The sequence below is a fragment of the Mytilus californianus genome, unplaced genomic scaffold, assembly GCF_021869535.1.
Source record: "Mytilus californianus isolate M0D057914Y unplaced genomic scaffold, xbMytCali1.0.p SCAF_12, whole genome shotgun sequence".
NCBI classification, from domain to species: domain Eukaryota; kingdom Metazoa; phylum Mollusca; class Bivalvia; order Mytilida; family Mytilidae; genus Mytilus; species Mytilus californianus.
This window is the reverse complement of record NW_026262604.1, coordinates 1,357,151-1,368,612: the sequence shown is the minus strand read 5'-3', so window position 1 is coordinate 1,368,612 and position 11,462 is coordinate 1,357,151. Positions and strand designations below refer to the sequence as shown.

Here is an 11,462-nt window from a genome sequence, read left to right as displayed (position 1 = left end):
AGAAACTGTTTATGGCAAAAATGAACAACATGACAACATCTTTTATTAAGGCAACATGGCCCAAATTATGAGTTGACCCATTATATAAAGTTATTGCCCTTTAATGACAATCTTTAACAATTTTCTGTTTAATATTTTTGTGTAAACTATAGTAGATGAAGCAAAAATGATCAGAAGGACAATATCTTCCAATAAGTCAACATGGCCAAATTGTTTGTTGGCTCCTTATAGGAGCTATGCCCTTTTTTTGTGTTTTTGTGTTTTGTTGGAAAAAAATTTGGTAGATGAAAAGAAGTTGTATTTAGCAAAAAAGACCAACAGAACAAGATCTACTAGTAAGTCAACGTGGCAGAAACTGTCAATTGATTCCTTATAGGAGTTTTTGTCCTTTAATGATGGTTTTTAACAATTTTGTGGGTTTTTTAGTAAACTATAGATGGAGAGAAACTAAAAAGTTTAAATTATCAGCTGTACACGAAATACAAATCAGTCAACATGCCTGAACTCATCAGTCGACTCATTCAACTTTTCTGAACATGAAATCTCATAGTCCCACCATTTTAATTCGTATACATATATGTGTGTTTAATATATTGTAGAATATTAGGATATTTATCTTTTATTGTATTCAAAATGTATTTAAAAACTTTTAAATGTGTCGTTTTTTGTATTGCCTTAGAACTAAAATACTAACAAAATGGCTAAACTTATTCTCAGCTTGGAAATATATCATCTATGAACAAATTTATTTGAGATATGTATATACATGATATAGGTTTAAGTTTTCCATTTTCATCTGCTTTAATAGAAGGATTTCATTTGCAGAAAAAGTATTCTTGGTTTGTTGGGTTTCAAACCTTGCCTCTCACAAATTTGCCTTTTGTTTGGTATTAAAATTTGTGGTTTTGATTGATGTTTCCTAAAAAAAAATTATACATTTACCATACAACAATTACTCTATTTTTTGTTTTGAATGTGGTAGGACCAATTTTCCCTGTATTATTCACTATAGGTTAAGATGCTAGGAACTACTTACAATAGAAAATGACTGTTTCTATAAAGTTATAAAACAGTCTCTACATCTTAGTATGTTGACCAATTCGAGGCTCTGTCCTGTAGTTTATGGTCCAGTGACTTTGAATAAATTGGCAATGTTGCTGTTCATCAGATTGTCTTTTTCTGAGTTTTATGCTGACAGGCGAGATATATCTCTGTGTCAACAGTTTATTTAGGAAAGGAGGAGGTATGAAAAAGTCAATTTTGGTCCCTTGAATTCAAAAATCAAATAAAGCTCTCGTACAAATAACTTATATATTTCGCTACAATGTACATCTACATATATGTATTAAGGTTATCTCTTCTTATTTAACACCCCCAATGGTGACTGGGGAATAGAAATACGATCACTTTAGTCTTCTTCCAACTGGCAATAAAACTCCCTCCAAAGTGAGGCGCCCGTTTGACTGTGCGGGATGTACAAATTCGCAGTCACATTCGGTCAGAATGGGGACGTTAAATCCGATAACGCTTGAAAAGAGAATGCCACGTTCTCTGCACGTTAAGAACCCTTGCAACAATCTTTTGATTGGTCCGTAGGTGGTCTGTTGCGAGTCAAATTTTCTGTCCCAATCCAGTGCACTCTCAATTTCCAGTGGCAGTCCAAATTTCTCAGACCTTCATCCCGGACGACCCCTTTTACAGGACAGCAACCAACAGTCCATCAATCTAACAAGACCAATACTGGGTCTGGACCTGCTTCTCTGCATGCAAATGTTTGAAGTGACATGGTCACTGAATCATGCGGTAAGTGATCATTCCCTCCCATAGAAGCCAAGTAAAATTTGACGAATTGACGGAACATTTTCCTTGTACAATGAGGGAATTTCAAACTATAGTCAAACAGGAAGTGGCTGCAAGGCAGATATAAAAATTGCTTACACGCTGTACATTACAATTCAATAAAATCAAGCTGCAGACCAAATATAAGATCGTCACGTTTAACTTCCTTTTCATAGAAGTCAATAACAAACTTTTCTTGGGCAATGAGTGTTGTAAAATTTCAAACTACCAGCAGAAAACAGGAAGTGGCTGCACGGCAGATGTAAAAATTGCTTACATGCTACAATTCAACATACACAGCCGCAGGGCAATTTACAGGCGCGGATCCAGCATTTGATGTTTAGGGGGTAGAGTTCCTGATAATTTGAAGTTGGGAGGACCATAATTTGATACACACAAAAAAATGGCTGTAATTTAAACCTATTCATAGACTACATATCTACCCAAGGTTTTTCAGACGGGCGGACGGACTTCAGCGGTTACTTAACCTGCTTTTTTGACGCAGGTGAAAAACAACCTCGGTCAAGCTCGTGGTATCGTGCTCGCCTCAAGGTCGGGAGGTCTTGTGTCGAACCATAGCCAGGGCAAACCAAAGACTTGAAAATTGGTATTACTGCTTTTATGCTAAGACAACAGTATTTAGGAGTCGTAGCAAACACTGGTAGACTCGGGAGTCGAAATAATATGCCCGAGTAGGGTGAAATGTCTTCATGCGGACTGTTACCTTGTGAACTAGAACGTTAAAAATTCGATTGAGCGTGTGGGTCTAGTACAGATATATTCATTTATCATCAACATGTTCTTTTCTTGATATGTATGTAATAGTTGTCACTGGACGTTATACACCAATCCATGCACCATCAAATAGTACATCTACCCTTTTGACTGAAAGTTACAACCGTCTTTAAATATTGAATAGAAAATGTAGTTATATCAGTTACACAGGAACATTATGGTGTGACACTGGGAGTTGAGGGGGGGGGGGGGGGGGGAGGATCAATGTTTTTTGGATGCAATTGACCTTGACGTATAATCACTGCATCTCATTTTCATGAAGCCTATTGGAAGGAAGGATGGCTTCTTTACATCCAGTAGCTGCGTGATTAATGGTCTCACGGCCCTAACCAGTCCTCTAAAACAACCTGTGGACGTCAACACAAATTCGGACTAGTTTGTCAAGTACAAAATCAATATATTTTCATATGCATTTTATATAATATTTGCTGCTGATATTGAGCAATCATCAATCAATCCATCTTTACAATACTTCCATAAATTATAGCTAGCAACACAAAATACACCATACAGACAATGAAAAAACAACCAAATAAACGGCCAATAATTTAAGATGGGGGAAAAACCATGAGTAAACTCCTTATGTTGTTTGAAAACGTGGATGAAGTCCTTGTCATTTAAAAAAAAAATATGATAAGTTGAGTGTGTTGTACGATATTGCAAGGATCTATATAGTAAGAATCCTTGGATATTTTAATATTCGCTACACTAAATATTTGGCCGTTATATGGCTTCACATTCTAATGGTTTTTGTCTCGACTTGGATAATGGTTCAGCGACTTTTGATTAATAAGCAATTTTCAATGTTTAGTTTTCTGCTTAAGTTAGTTTGATAGGATCTACTTGTGATAGATCAATGATATTTTCAATAAAGTTACATTACTATCAGTACATATCAGTTTGACGACTAATTTTAGGCCCTGTCCCCTAGGTTATGGTCCAGTGACTTTCAATCAATAATCAATTTTCAAGGTTAAGTTTTCTGCTTAAGTCAGTTTGATAGGAACTACTTGTGATAGATCAATGACATTTTCCATAACGTTGCATTACTATATCAGTACATACCATTTTGACGATTATTTCGACTCCCTGGCCCCGTAGTTCATTGTCCAGTGACCTTTAATTAATTACCAATATTCGGCAATGTTACATTTCTGCTTTAAAAAAAAAGTAAGTTTGACAGGTCCTACTTACAATAGACAACGATATTTTCTATTAAGTTACATTACTGTCTGTACATCTCATTTTGTTGAACATTTCGAGGCCCTAGGCCTGCCCACTAGTTCATGGTCCAGCGACTTTTGTCTGAATTTTTTGCCGACATGTAAGACATATCTCTGTGTCGACAGTTTATGTTATGTAGTCGATACTAAGCATAAATCGTCTTTTTAATATATACTCCAATGTTTATATATATACTAAGTTTTTTTTTCATAAGTAAGAAGTAAGACTCATATTTAGTGAATTTTGAATTTACACTTTTAAAAAGAAAACCGTAGACAAAATGCAGTTACATGTAGAGTATAGAGACCCACGAAACTTGTTATCGTTGAATTGGCTTTCTATATCGATTCTTTAGATAGCGGTAAATAATCACTTACCGTATTTAGTCGTGTATAATACGCGCTTTTACCCCTATTGGGTAGGTAAACAGAAATATTTACAAGATGAAGAAGTGATCCCTATATTTGACATCATATATAGCTGGTAATAAATCCCCTTGAAAGTTAAATATCTGATTTAAAATCAGAACGAATGGTTGTTATTTTACCACTCAAGGTTGAACGATATTGTTACAGTCCATGGTTGATTGACAGCTGTTCTATCGAACAAAGGTGTTACATTGCCTGTAAAAACACTTGTCATTAACAGACATACCCAAGAATGAAGGACACTAATGGCCGATTACCCTTATCAGCGACACCCGGGGTGCAATGTTTTTAATGATGTTCGATTAACATAGAAAGTAATGGGAAAATAAATGGGTACCCTTCATTAATTCTTCATATTATTTTTATTAATCATCTGAATTCTTATTAACACATACGACCGAATTCTACATAGATTTACCTTTCTGGTGGTATTAAAAAATCCAGTTTATCTTATCTCATTGTTAGGTCTCCGATTTTTTGAAATTTCATTATCTAAATTCCCTTACTCACATCAGTAAATATCGATGAATTACCTCAAAAGAAACAAGACAACAGTAACTAAAAAAATTGAAGCACACTTAATATGCGGAGGAAATACTATTAACACATACTGTTGAATACTCCTGTCAATAAGCTATATTTTGATGTCAGAAAAGTCAGTTTAAATTAAGAAATTCTTAGGTCTCCGGCGTTTTGAAAAGTTGTCTTTGAAAAAAAATAACCAACACAAATGTAATATACGAAAACAACGTACATTAGCGAGATCATACTGTTATACAAGTAAAATAAATTCCGGTTATTCTTAAATAAATGAAATAATACATAATAAGTTCATATTCAAAGTGTTCACTGCGGCTATTTTTTATTGTTCAAATAGAAACGATAAATATTGAATACAAAATAAAATTATATTTAATTATATTAAATTGTATTCGTCGGGATAACTCATCTGTTCAAAGGACATAATGGAGTTTTACTGTAAGGGTTCTTGTTCATGATAGTTCATAGTTCGTATAATTTCATATAATAGAGACTATAAAGATATTTTTTATTCATATTTGGTGAAACGTATTTAATGATAAATGATTACGTATACATTTACATTTAAATAATAATAAACGATTCGCTGTTCAATTTTTTTTCACCCGTAAAACATTTTTCCATCATTTGTATTTCGATAATATTTAAAGAAAATGAAAAGGTGGTATATTAAAAAAGTTCGAAATTGATATATTGTCAAATGAATTTTATTATCAGCAGGCACCCTGTCGCTTGATTGTCTTTCCTATCTCCAATTACGATATCGATGTCTTATATATGCTCAACTGGATGCCACTGTTTGTTTTATTAAATTGAATGTGATACAATACAACTTGTGTTAATTGGTGACATATGTACATGTAATGAATGTATGCACGGTTTGTTGTGGAATTTTCATCCTGTAATGACATTACATCAATGTGGTGGAACTATTAAAACAAATCTGAGAACTCGAAAACTAATGCAAAAAATCTTTCAAATCACTCTTTTTAGGGAATCGTGTTCCTCGCTCTTTAGTTTGACCATGGAAGTAAATTGATTAGTGTTATCTATGTATAGATAGTTTAATTTGCAGCTTTTACTTTTTTATTTCTTTTAATTTGTCATTTTCTATATATGTTTTTTTTTAATTACTTAATGGTGCAATACAAAACACACGTAAGTTGTCTCTCAGTCATTTTAGAAATACACTGTTCAAAATGTTCTTGTGTGAAAAAATGTAACGCTTACAACACATTGAATGTTGGTTTCTGTTATAATGATGAATGTGTTGTCATTGTAAATGAATATTAAAAAGCCGATTGCTGAAGACCTGGTATCAAGTTTTAATCTTATGCACAGCACAAGAAGCCCTTCTTCGTTGATATGTTGGGGTTTCCTTGTATTTCAAAACACCTTTTGTCTGGTGCATATGCCACGACTCATAAAAACTAACTTATATTTATTTATTTAGTTTTGTCCGACGAATTTGTGTCCCAGATTTTTTTTAATTTAAATTTTCGATCTTTCTTGCTGTGTGGAAAAAAATCTCAAACAAGAAAAATGTTTCCTAAGTTTTTATAATCAATTGTGCATGAACAATGTAAATTGCTTTTTTTAAAGGCGATTTATTTATCAAAGACAAACTATGAATCGCATAAATGAGCTTTGATTTAGGGACGACATCAAAAGATCAATGTAGGATAAAAAACTTAATTCAAATAGTTTGGGGGGGGGGGAGGGGGGTGGGGGTAAAAATTGCTGCAAGTTTTGTTTATTTGACATCGATTTTACATATATCTGTATTGGTCAATCAATTTTTCCCAAATTAAGTTAAGAGGGGGCGGGGGCCAGTGAAAAAACTATGTGAATTAAGTTTGTTTATCCTACATTGAACTTTTGATGTCGTCTCTTATTGTCCTGTGAATTTTTATCCGTGACTTAATTCAGACAAATTTTCTACCTTTATTGCACTGTTGAAAATAAGGACAGAGGGACATCAGATATAAATACTGATAGTATTAAATCGCACTGATAGCAGTTAGAAAATTTTAGATAAGTGAAAATAAGTTGAAATATGAAAGAAAACTTTCAAATAAGAGTTACTCCTAAACACACATAAAAAGGGAGACCCACTATAAAAGCGCGCTTGCGACCTAACTCGCTTCATGATGATCTCTTTAGTTACTACAATTGATAAATCTTCACTTATCAATCAGAGAGAGAGCTCTACTTATCAATATCAATAAAAATATATTTTAACTGTTGAATGACTTATTCTTCAATTATTTAGTCTTAGAATTTATATCTTTAATTTTCACCAATTGTCTAAATTTGATTTATTGAACCTTTTGTCTGCTTACGCCTTACCTCACTAAAGATGGTTGAGATATGTTTAGCCGTTTTTACATAAAAAATTTTAAAAATGAAAAACATCTAGCTTGTAAGTTATTTCTTCAAAGACATATATAGCATCATGTTAAAGCAACTTATTTGTCCAAGGCATAAATTAATGATTGTACTGAAATGAATGAATTTATATAGCCTATTGTCAGAAAGCTGGACAAACTTGTGTTTGCTTGTGTTAATATGTTTATAAAAAACACAGCTGATATTATGTCATATAATTTCATTACTAATGGTGATTAAACTGCAATAAGCTACGGTTCGGTACCAATTTCGTCGTCAGCTCTGTTGCATAAGGACAAATGAAAATATTAAATTTCTTGGTAACAAGGATGTCATATAACCTCCTAGATGGTATTTTTAAAGATACATGAACATCAAAACTCATGAGATACGTTTTTATGACTGTTTGTTAAAAAATGTCATTCACGATCAATTAACAAAAAATATGGATTTTTTCCCTAATTTTTCAAAATAATTTCCCCTTCGTACATTGATTTATAATCTCGACGCGGTTTTGATCTCAATATCATAGTCCTTTTAAAGACCACTAACTCAAGTATCGTAATTTATAACTCCCGTGAAGACGCTAATTAATTTTTATCAGAGACATGTCTCTGTTGTTTTTAACAAGATTAGTAAATGCAACGACATCTATTGGAAGGAGTTAACGTTAATTATCTACTGTCCAATATAAACAGATTGGGTTATCTCGCTTGGAAATGTGACATATTCTTGCACATGCAATTCAAACTTATATCACGTCCTTTATCATATAAGGAACTTTCAATGGTATTTTTAAACACATTGTTATATGTTATCTAACATACTTTGCAAATACTTTTACTCGTTCTTTTTCACTTATCTAAATCACTTCTTTTACACCCTCCGAAACGTCTCACATATATTTTCCATTCGTTCAGATATTTGTAATCTTTAAAAGGAAATCTATAAAAAATAAAAGATTAATTTCACAAACAATGAAATCTGGATTAATTATGTGATCGTGGCTTTATTCAATATTTAATTGGCAAAGATCTTGACAAATACCGCCATATTTAGGCGTTGGCAGTATGATTTGATTAATATGACGGGTGTCTCTAGTGGAGCAAGATTTGTTTACCCTTCCATAGCACCTGAGATCGTCCGACCCGAATGGGGTTCTTGTTGTTCAGTCTTTAGTTTTCTGTAGTGTCTTGTTGATTTTGTTAGTCTTTTTGTCGTCTTTCATTTTTGTCTCGCCTTGACGGAGTCAAAAAGAGAGACATAGGTATGCTGTTTCCGGCGTCGGCGGCGTCAACAATGTATTAGTTTGTGATTAGGTCTAGTTCATGGTGAACCACTAGTGGTAGGTCAATGATATTTGGTATGCAGTTGTATTAGCATTGGCACATCTCATTACCATGGAGATTATTTGGCCCCGCCCCCTCAGTCAAGGTCTATTGACTTTGAAACTTTTCATAGTTTACATGTATTAGTTTGTGATTAGGTCAATTTATGGGGAACCACTAGTGGTAGGTCAATGATATTTGGTATGCAGTTGTATAAGCATTGGCATATCTCATTTTCATGGAGATTATTTGGCTCCGCCCCCTTAGTCATGGTCTATAGACTTTGAAAATTTTGCTAAGTTAACATGTATTAGTTTGTGATTAGGTCAGTTCAAGGGGAACCATTAGTGGTAGGCCAATGTTAATTCGTGTTCAGTTGTATAAGCATTAGCACATCTCATTTCCATGGAGAATATTTGGCCCCGCCCCCTCAGTCATGGTCTATTGACTTTGAAACTTTTGCTTAGTTTACATGTATTAGTTTGTGATTAGATCAGTTTAAGATACACTGCTTGTATTGGCATTTGCAAGTATCGTTTCCATGGAGATTATATAGCCCCACCCCTGATCATGGTTCATTGACTTTGAAACTTTTACATAGTTTACAAGTTAATGTTTGTGTTTAGGTTTGTTTATAGGGAACGACTTATAATAAGTCAATGGTATTTGGTATGCAGTTGTATTAGCATTGGCACATCTCATTCCATGGAGATTGTTTAGCCATGTACCTTCAGTCATGGTTCATCGACTTTGAATATTTGCATAACTTACATGTTAAAGTATTGCTATTTTAATTTCAACATTTGCATTATCAAAATTACAAAAAGGCGAGACATATCTCTGTGTTAACAGTTTATTTGAAATGGCGTCAGTGTCAGTTGTAACCGTAAGTTTGAAATTTTAGACTTGCCATGAGCAAAATGACGGACGGCGGCCCGCTTGGTATACAAAATTAAAGTAATGAACATTGTAATAAATTTAACAGCGACAATCATGGATCTGCAATCAGCACCAGATTCGCCATTGCTTTTCATGTGCTGATTGTTATTATTTGTTCTTTTACGTACTTAGTCCATCGGTCAAAAATTTGAAAGGGTTTACCATCTAAAACACTAGTTTAACATGTTTAACCCAACCAAATATTCATGTGCCTACCGCAAGTCTAAAACTGCTTTATAACGAAGTTGGTTTATAATACAAACATAATTTATTATGTAAATACAATTTAATGAATGATTCAAAGGTTCAAATGTTCAATTGTTCGAACATGTCGAAAGTTCTTAATTTGTCACACGGACACGCAATCGTATAGTGGTATAATTTTTCGATCCTGACTAGAATGAATTCTGATGGTGAATGAATTCCTGCCTACCCTACGAGGGGATGGGGGGGGGGTAAACCTGGTGGAATCTGCTCTGTCTCTCTCTTTCCTAGTAATTATAGCGGTATGCGACAAGGTTCATGATTAAATGTCTACAGGATACATGTACTATCTTATGTTTTAGGTTCCGTGTTGCGGACAAGGTTATTATTTGCCGACAGGATACATGTATCAGTTACACGTACTGGAATGATATTCACTTCAATTTGTATATGGTCACTTCTGTAATTGATGTACTTAGGTGAGGTTTTGGAATAAGTGTCAAATGTTCGGACTCCTTGGTGTTTTTCCATACGATACAAGGTAGAATATTTTTCTCCACAACACCTATTTATCTTTTAACATAAGACTTAATAGCCAATAAAAGGTCATTTGTCAAAATTTAAGCAGATTCTTGATTTTCTTTCTTTTGATTTGAGACCAAAATAATACCAATGCAAATATAAGGTAAAAGTCCGAGTCAGCCTTTTCCCGCCATATTTTATAAATAAAAAATCTCGAAAAGGAGCTTCATGACCTATTAATTTTTTTTAGCTTATTTTGATACTTAGTTTATACTCTTCCAGTTTAAAGTATCAATTTTGAATTCTTGATTTATTTAATTTTACCTTAGATCACCTAAGTACATCCTTAACGATAAATTTTCCAACGGTTATTTTATAACGATTGTCAAAATAATTGTAACACCATCTGTATAGTCTGTTAATGCAATACACATTTGTCGTTATGCAATTAAGAAAAGTTATGATCCGCATTGTGTTACGGTAAACGGACAGAAAGTCCAAGGACAAAAAGTCGCAGGACATAAAGTCACAAATTTGATAGGACAAAAAGTCACAGGACATTAACTTGAAGTCACAAATAATTTGTTTAAAATTGTTAGAATATATAAGAGAAAGCTCTTAAAATAATTTCTTTTCATATATTCATTTTACAGTAAAGGAAATCGTTCATCAAGGAAATTTTATCAAATTTTAAACATTCAAAGGATATATTTCTTGACACTATGAAGCCCTATAAGTACCAAGACACTTTGTCAATTTTTTTTTCTTAACAATTATACGATCGTTATTGGTTTTTTTTCAGAATAAATTTTGTTTACAAAGTAGCTTTATATAATAAATCAATAAAAATACAAAAATAATCTCAAAACTGAATTGTGACTTTTTCATGTTTTTGTCCTGTGACTTTTTGTCCTACATTCTGTGTTACACATGTTCATATTTACCGGTCACTGATGGTTTAAAAAAAATTGCACATTAAAAAGGATCTTTTTATTAAAAGAGGAGATGGGGTCCCGCGTGTTTTCACACCGGCCTGTAATAACTGTTGTAGCTGTTTATTTAGTTTTATAGTTGGGGTTTAATTTATTTGAAATCTGAACATTGCCAACCGTAAAATTTAAACCCACAATTTTGTGAAAGTCGAAATTCCTTCATTTAAATTGCCACGGTTTGAAATCTGTTGTCGCTTCTCCAAAATTTTGTGACCCATCAATTTAAAAGTCTAAATGCACAGTTTTACCTTAAATCGAAAAAT

The 11,462-nt window shown here is 33.2% G+C and overlaps 1 long non-coding RNA gene across 1 annotated transcript in view; it reads right to left on the bottom strand.

Annotated features, from left to right (window-relative positions):
• LOC127721195 (uncharacterized) overlaps positions 1 to 11,462 on the bottom strand; it is a 67,868-nt gene that overhangs the window by 32,435 nt on the left and 23,971 nt on the right. The window lies entirely within an intron of this gene.